The following is a 9,481-nucleotide window of genomic DNA, read 5'->3' on the forward strand; positions in this document are numbered from 1 at the left end:
GGAATTATTTTAAGAACAGCAAGAGACTGCAAAAGGTAAACAATGATCCTCTGTCCTTTTAAGAACTGCCTTACCTTTTGTACAGAAAGTTTGCTTGGTACCTTGCTTCCTTTCTGCTTCCATACCAGTTAATCTGTGTGAGCCCTTTCAGGGTAAAACTCTGGGAAGCTAAGGTTCAGTGCGCCCTTCACCTCTCATGTGTAGATTAACCACATTCCTCCAGAGAATTTTGGCTGGATGATATGGGTTAGGGATTCTCCATGGACTCCAGAAACCCTAGGATGTAATTTTGAGGTTTTTCCAATAATAATACCATAACAGAAATTCCCAGAGGGATTGGGGCAAGATATTACTCTGAGAAAACAAAATTTTCAAGGGTTTTTGACCTTGTGTGTGTGTCTTTTAAAGCAGGGGAATGGGGATGGACATGAAATCTGTGTTGTAGGGAGGCTAAGCATAAAAGTTTTCAGAGCGAATGCAACTAATTGGTAACAATTGTGTTAAAGAGGCAGCTGTGAATATTCATGTTTCATTTTGCAGCTGTTGGTTTTGAGATTATCTTTATGCACATTAGAAATCCATTTTCAAGAGGAACAGTTTCTTATCCCGAGAATGGATATGGTTCTTTGACTCCTCAGAATCAGAGTAGAGTGTACTAGACAAGTTGTGAACTGAAATCCCAAGTGGGCATGCAGTTGACTTCTGATATAAATGAAGAATAGGAAACATTTCATCTTCCTACCAAGAAACTTACTATGTAATAAACCTAAGATAAAACCTAGATTTACCTAAAAATTTATTGAGTTGATGGTATCCAATAAAAGGGTTGATGAGGATTAATGGCTCCTAATAAAACCCAGTGTCTGTTGAATTGAATTGAAAATTCACTTTATGGGATTCTTATCGTGAGTCTATTTAAAATAATGCTTTGAATTTTTCAAAAATTTCAGTAGCATATAAACTGTTTAAATCAAAATAAATATAAAATTAAAATACAGAGGGCAAGTAAGAATAAATGAGAGGCATTTCAGTGGACATCTGGGTATTTATGGACTTTGAGTACCTAGCAAGAGAAATGAAAAGAATATGCGTTATATATGCTAATTATGCTAATGGATTTTCCCATATTTGCAAATTGTTCCTCATATCTACGGAGCTTGTTTCTTGTAAACTTTCCTTTATCTTAAATAGCTATATATGACTTTTCATAATGACCCATTCCTTGGAAAGTTATTTGATGAAACAGTCTAAAATCCATTTGAGTATTGAAAGGATCCTCTTGTAAAATGCAGAAACACTGAAAACTTTTGTAAATTTTAATTATAGTGTTCTCCTTAAAGTGAGGTACACATGAAGTTTCCTGTGCTTTGCTTTTTGTAGCAAAGACTATAGACTTTGTACTTGTACTCCACTGGGTCTGTAAGATTTGAGGATTGATAGATTTAACTTTTTGTAACTTCACAAGACCCAGAGAGAGGGGTGTGAACTTAGCAGATACGACCAGGAACTGCACAGCTGGTCTGTCCTTCACCCGCTTAGTTACAGCCCTAAGTTACACTCCTCAGCCAGCCCTCAGAAAGGGCTTTCCATTGTCCTGGGAAAGGCAGTGGCTGTTTGTGTAAATACCAAGCATTGTTAATTTTGCACAGGGAAAACATCACAACATAAAAACTGGGCAGTTCTTCATTGCAATGTATTTCAGTTAACATTTGCAAATAATCAGTTACTTGTGTATATAACCTGTGTTTCACAGCTCTGGCCAGATGCAGCATTTTGATTTATTTTAGGAAAAAGACCTATTGTTTCATTAATGACCAGGCTGCTTTAGAAATATAATGTGGGAAATGCAGTTGAATAAGGCATATTTCAGAAGGCTTTGAAATGCAGAACCAGTAGCACTTGTAATTCCTCCATACATTTTCCATTAGCTATTTCTTGTGTAATGTGAGCTCAGATTTTCACAACTTGCAGCTCCCATCAGTATTTATTTGCCAAATCACTGGATTTCTTATTTTACTGTTTTCAAGTTTGGGTGCTTTGTTCCCATTTTCTAAAACTAGTTTTCTGCTCTTAGGAGTCTCAGTGTTCTGGTTCTGTCTCTTGGACCCAGGTGTCCTCACCAACAGTGTTTGTCTTTAGTAGAATTTTCCCAGGAGAGACTCAGGCAGGATCAGATACTTGAGCTTCCCTTTCATTTTAATGTGAGGAAAAACCATCTTCCAGAGACAAAGCACCACTTATAAATGTGTTTCTGGGTAGGGAAGAACCTTTTTTTAAACAGCTGGTTGTTCCTGATCCAGATTTCTCTGCATGCTGAGCTCTACAGAGTAAGTGTGGTAGAAGTGGATGCACTATACAACAAACAGCAAGCCAAGATCACTGCTGATGAGACTCGGGGTCGTGTTTCTCAAACTACCACTCTTACTACTTTAGAAGAGAGAAGAATTCACTTCTGAAACAAGCACAATTAGTTAAATTTATTGTCTTCTTATGTGTTTATATTAGTTGGTTCACCGTAATGAATAAGGCGTTCTGACGGAATTTGAGCCCCTTTGGAATAAGGTTTTAGGCACTTTTGCTGTTGCCTCTACCTTACATACAGTAAATTTAAAGTTATAGAATGTGTTCATAGATACACGAATAGTTCATTGGGTTCAGTTTGTCTTTGAACCAAGCTTCACTTTTGAGCCTGTTGGGTATTAGTCACAAGTGAATAGTGGCACCTCGCTATATGCTGTGTTGAGGGGAGGCCAGCCTGATCCCCAAATTGATGATTAGGCTTAATGTCTCTCTAACCAAAATAGCATTTGCAAACCCTGGCTACAGATCTATCCTGTGAATCCCACCAGACAGGGCTTCAGATTTATGTTAACAGATCGCTAGCCAGGGATATTTATTGTGATGCTGATAGGAGCACGCAAATTGGAGAGAAGAATTGTTGTGAGAGTTCCTCGGTGTTGAATTGTGTGTGTGCAGCTGGGTTACACATTTGGGCCAGCCTGCCATTGAATTCTTGCTTACAAAAGGTTTAACCCGTTCTTCCAGTCATGCGGTGAGGACCAACAAACATTTTCTGATTTTTGGTAAGATTGGAAAACATTTATGGAGACTTTCCCAGTTAAACCTGTGACAGTGTCAATTTAAATATTGCAATTAAATATATTACAAAATAACTGCAACACAAAATTGAAATGTGCCAGTATGTCAGCTTTGCACCTGAAAAATAATGTATATTTGGAAAGCTTATGCTTCTCTAAATAAATGTATGTTAATAAGTAAGCCATATCACAGTTTAAGAAATTGTATATACTTTTCCATATACACCTTCAGAAACCAGGTATTTTGCATAATGGTTGATTTTAGAAAGATTTTGAAGCTGGAGTTTGTCCATGTAATTTAAGATCAAAGTACAGTATATGTATATGTACTGTATTTGCAATTTTCAAATTGTAATTTCCTATACATTTATTAAATAAAGTATTGTTTTGCCATGTGGTTTATTAAAAACTGAAAGTGTACATTGCCTTAAATTAAATTTCTAGGTTTTTTAAATTGAATAAATAATCATAATGGGCCTTAAAAGAAAATCTTCTTAGAAAAGCATTGGAAAATAGATTTTAACCTATCTCGTTTTATTTATTTATTTTTAATTAATTAATTTAATTAATTTATTTTTTGGCTGCATTGGGTCTTCATTGCTGCCCGTGGGCTTTCTCTAGTTGGGGCAAGTGGGGGCTACTCTTCGTTGCAGTGCGCAGGCTTCTCATTGCAGTGGCTTCTCTTGTTGCGGAGCATGGGCTCTAGGCACGCGGGCTTCAGTAGTTCTGGCATGCGGGCTCAGTAGTTGTGGCTCGCAGGCTCTAGAGTGCAGGCTCAGTAGTTGTGGCGCATGGGCTTAGTTGCTCCGCGGCATGTGGGATCTTCCCAGACCAGGGCTCGAACCCGTGTCCCCTACCTTGGCAGGCGGATTCTTAACCACTGCGCCACCAGGGAAGTCCCCCTATCTAGTTGCAGAATCTCTGATTGTAATGCCTTTTAGATGTTTAAGAAATAAACCTGAAAAAAAACTTCCAGATAGGATAAAAGAGAGATTAAAAGAACCTTTACTTTTTATATCAGTCACTTTTAATGTCCCTGCAGCCCCAGCAACAGTGGCAGACAGGAAAGAAAGAAGCCCTAGCGGGAGTGAGTTTGGTGAGGACCACCGGGAAGTGTGAGCGTAGCGACCTGAGGAGCCTCCAACGGTGCAGACCAGGGGTCGGCGGCACGCCTCACAGGCCCTTCTGCCACAGCCTGTTTGTATGGCCCAAAGAGCTGAGGGTGGTTTTCTCATTTTTTTAATGGTTAAAAAATCAGAATAACAATATTTCATGAGGTGAAAATTATGTAAACTTTAAATTTCAGTGTCTGTAAATAAACTCACTGAACATATCCACACGCATTCAACCATGGCTGCTCTCTCATGCTGCAGTGGCAAAATTGAGTAGTTGTGACAAATATAAGATATTTACTATCTGTCCCTTTATAGAAAAAGTTTGCTGGCCTCTGGTGTACCCTATTGTACCATTTTAGGGCCATAACAGCATAAATGGATGCAGCAAGCTCTTGTAGAGCCCCCTTGGAAGTTTCTGTGACTGGTTGGTCTCACGGCTACCCTAGTCACCAAAAGGTCTTCTCCTCCCTTTACCTTTTTTCTTTTCTTTATCTGCCTTGGAGTTTGGGGCCAAAATATAGGGAAAGAGTAGCAAGATTTCAAATATTATCTACGTACCATATGTTCTATGTAATGTTCAGCAGCAAAGCCATTTTCTACCCAGAGCACCATGATCACCAGCATCATTTAAGAATATTCTTCGGGGGCTTCCCTGGTGGCGCAGTGGTTGAAAGTCCGCCTGCCGATGCAGGGGACACGGGTTCGTGTCCCGGTCTGGGAAGATCCCACATGCTGCGGAGCGGCTGGGTCCGTGAGCCATGGCCGCTGAGCCTGCGCGTCCGGAGCCTGTGCTCCACAACGGGAGAGGCCACAACAGTGAGAGGCCCGCGTACCACAAAAAAAAAAAAAGAATATTCTTCAGGACTTCCCTGGTAGTCCAGGGGGTAAGACTCGGAGCTCCCAATGCGTGGGGCCCAGGTTCGATCCCTGGTCGGGAAACTAGATCCCACATGCATGCCGCAACTAAGACCCCACACAGCCTAAATAAATAAGTAAAATATTTCTTAAAAAACTATTTTTCAACATAAAGCTTATTCACCTGAATTTTTTAATTTCTCACTTAAGTTATGACAAAAAATGAAGGAAATAAAAATGTATATATGTTGAATACCTTATGTAGTTGGTGCCAACTGGGAGTTCAAAAACAAAAAACATTTTATCTGCTAAGTAAATTGAAATTTGGCTGTAAGTCTTTTAAAAGAGTATGTTCTTTAGAGTTTTCCAGTTACCTAAGCTAGTAAAAGACAACTATTTTTTTTTTTTTTTTTTTTTTTTTTTTTTTTTGTGGTATGCGGGCCTCTCACTGTTGTGGCCTCTCCCGTTGCGGAGCACAGGCTCCGGACGCGCAGGCTCAGCGGCCATGGCTCACGGGCCCAGCCGCTCCGCGGCATATGGGATCCTCCCGGACCGGGGCACGAACCCGTATCCCCTGCATTGGCAGGCGGACTCTCAACCACTGCGCCACCAGGGAGGCCCAAGACAACTATTTTTGAAAACAGTACTAAATACAGTTTTAGATAAGTTATACTAGTAAATACTGATATGTTACATATTCTTTGTGATTATATACCTTTCCAGTTACCTAGCTAGTAAAAGATAACTGTTTTTGAAAACAGTAATAAATACAGTTTTAGATAAGTTATACTAGTAAATACTGATATGTTACATATTCTTTGTGATTATATACCTAGCTCTACTTCTTTTTGACGTGTTATATTTTGGGGTCCATGTCACATGCTAAAACAAATCCTAATCTGGGCTACCAGCCATACAAACTCTTATTTACGCTAAACTTTCAGCTTTATTTAATATATTAGAATAATATTTTCTGGTTATAATTCAGTTCCAACTATGATCTATTATAATTGCTATAAGCTGTGAAATAAACTAAGCATAAATAGGAATTGCAAAGCGTTACAACATCTCTATGTGAATCGTGTTTAAGATTAAGATGTTTAAACCTCCTAAGATTATAACGTTCAGTGAAATATAACCAAAGATGTCATTTTCAAGCAGCACTCTGGTTTAAGGCTCTCATGTGACTTTTACAGAATGTAAACTGTAAAGTTTGGCCTGTGGGTATTACCCAATAAACATGAAGATGATACTTTGTAAGTTACCAAATAGCTTCGATGTCTCCTGTCCTGGAATTTTCAAAGACTTATTCTGGTTAGATTTTAAATTCCTATTGTCTGTGTTTCACTTGCCCGTTTCTGCACATTGGTTTGTGGGTTGTTGTTGTGGGTTGTTTTTGTTTTTTCTTTTTTAATTTTATTATTATTTTTTAACATCTTTATTGGAGTATAATTGCTTTACATTGTTGCTGCTGTATAACAAAGTGAATCAGCTATACGTATACACATATCCCCATATCCCCTACCTCTTGCATCTTCCTCCCTCCCTCCCTATCCCACCTTTCTAGGTGGTCACAAAGCACCGAGCTAATCTCCCTGTGCTATATGCAGCTGCTTCCCACTAGCTAGCTATTTCACATTTGGTACTGTATATATATCCATGCCACTCTCTCACTTCGTTTCAGCTTACCCTGCCCCCTCCCCATGTCCTCAGGTCCACTCTCTATGTCTACGTCTTTATTCCTGTCCTGGCCCTAGGTTCTTCAGAACCATTATTTTTTTTTTTAGATTCCATATATATGTGTTAGCATATGGTATTTGTTTTTCTCTTTCTGACTTACTTTACTCTGTATGATAGTCTCTAGGTCCATCCACCTCACTACAAATAACTCAATTTCATTTATTTTTATGGCTGAGTAATATTCTATTGTATATATGTGTCACATCTTCTTTATCCATTCATCTGTTGATGGACACTTAGGTTGCTTCCATGTCCTGGCTATTGTAAATAGTGCTGCAATGAACATTGTGGTACATGACTCTTTTTGAATTATGGTTTTCTCTGGGTATATGCTCAGTAGTGGAATTGCTGGGTCATGTGGTAGTTCTATTTTTAGTTTTTTAAGGAACGTCCATACTGTTCTCCATAGTGGCTGTATCAATTTACATTCCCATCAGCAGTGCAAGAGGGTTCCCTTTTCTCCACACCCTCTCCAGCATTTACTGTTTGTAGATTTTTGATGATGGCCATTCTGACCAGTGTGAGGTGATACCTCATTGTACTTTTGATTTGCATTTCTCTAATGATTAGTGATGTTGAGCATCCTTTCATGTGTTTGTTGGCAATCTGTATATCTTCTTTGGAGAAATGTCTATTTAGGTCTTCTGCCCATTTTTGGATTGGGTTGCTTATTTTTTTGATATTGAGCTGCATGAGATGCTTGTATATTTTGGAGATTAATCCTTTGTCAGTTGCTTCGTTTGCAAATATTTTCACCCATTCTGAGGGTTGTCTATTTGTCTTGTTTATTGTTTCCTTTGCTGTGCAAAAGCTTTTAAGTTTCATTAGGTCTCATTTGTTTATTTTTGTTTTTATTTCCATTTCTCTAGGAGGTGGGTCAAAAAGGATCTTGCTGTGATTTATGTCATAGAGGGTTCTACCTATGTTTTTCTCTAAGAGTTTTATAGTGTCTGACTTTACATTTAGGTCTTTATTCCATTATGAGTTTATTTTTGTGTACAGTGTTAGGGAGTGTTCTAATTTCATTCTTTTACATGTAGCTGTCCAGTTTTCCCAACACCACTTATTGAAGATGCTGTCTTTTCTCCATTGTATATTCTTCGTTCCTTTATCAAAGATAAGGTGACCATATGTGCATGAGTTTATCTCTGATTCTGCCAGCTCCATTTTTCTTAAGATTGCTTTGGCTATTCAGAGTCTTTTGTGTTTCATACAAATTGTGACATTTTTGTTCTAATTCTGTGAAAAATGCCATTGGTAGTTTGATAGGGATTGCATTGAATCTGTAGATTGCTTTGGGTAGTAGAGTCATTTTCACAATGTTGATTCTTCCAGTCCAAGAACATGGTATATCACTCCATCTGTTTGTATCATCTTTAATTTCTTTCATCAGTGTCTTATAATTTTCTGCATGCAGGTCTTTTGTCTCCCTAGGTAGGTTTATTCCTAGGTATTTTCTTCTTTTTGTTGCAATGGTAAATGGGAGTGTCTCCTTCATTTCTCTTTCAAATTTTTCATCATTAGTGTATAGGAATGCAAGAGATTTCTGTGCATTAAATTTGTATCCTGCTACTTTACCAAATTCATTGATTAGCTCCAGTAGTTTTCTGGTAGCATCTTTAGGATTCTCTATGTATAGTATCATGTCATCTTCAAACTGACAGTTTTACTTCTTCTTTTCCAATTTGGATTCCTTTTATTTCTTTTTTGTCTCTGATTGCTGTGGCTAAAACTTCCAAAACTGTGTTGAATAACAGTGGTGAGAGTGGGCAACCTTGTCTTGTTCCTGATATTAGTGGAAATGGTTTCAATTTTTCCCATTGAGAACGATGTTGTCTGTGGGTTTGTCATATATGGCCTTTACTATGTTGAGGTAAGTTCCCTCTATGCCTACCCTCTGGAGAGTTTTTATCATAAATGGGTGTTGAATTTTGTCAAAAGCTTTTTCTGCATCTATTGAGATGATCATATGGTTTTTATCCTTCAGTTTTTTAATATGGTGTATGACATTCATTGATTTGTGTATATTGAAGAATCCTGGCATTCCTGGGATAAACCCCACTTAATCATGGTGTATGATCCTTTTAATGTGCTGCTAGATTCTGTTTGCTAGTATTTTGTTGAGGATTCTTGCATCTATGTTCATCAGTGATATTGGCCTATAGTTTTCTTTTTTTGTAACATCATTGTCTGGTTTTGGTATCAGGGTGATGGTGGCCTCACAGAATGAGTTTGGGAGTGTTCCTCCCTCTGCTATATTTTGGAAGAGTTTGAGAAGGATAGGTGTTAGCTCTTCTCTAAATGCTTGATAGAATTTGCCTGTGAATACATCTGGTCCTGGGCTTTTGTTTATTGGAAGATTTTTAATCACAGTCTCAATTTCAGTGCTTGTGATTGGTCTGTTCATATTTTCTATTTCTTCCTGGTCCAGTCTCGGAAGGTTGTGCTTTTCTAAGAATTTGTCCATTTCTCCCAGGTTGTCCATTTTATTGGCATAGAGTTGCTTGTAGTAATCTCTCATGATCCTTTGTATTTCTGCAGTGTCAGTTGTTACTTCTTTTTCATTTCTAATTCTGTTGATTGGAGTCTTCTGCCTTTTTTTCTTGATGAGTCTGGCTAATGGTTTATCAATTTGTTTATCTTCTCAAAGAACCAGCTTTTAGTTTTATTGTT

This window comes from Hyperoodon ampullatus (genome assembly GCF_949752795.1).
Source record: "Hyperoodon ampullatus genome assembly, chromosome: 3".
Lineage (NCBI taxonomy): Eukaryota > Metazoa > Chordata > Mammalia > Artiodactyla > Ziphiidae > Hyperoodon > Hyperoodon ampullatus.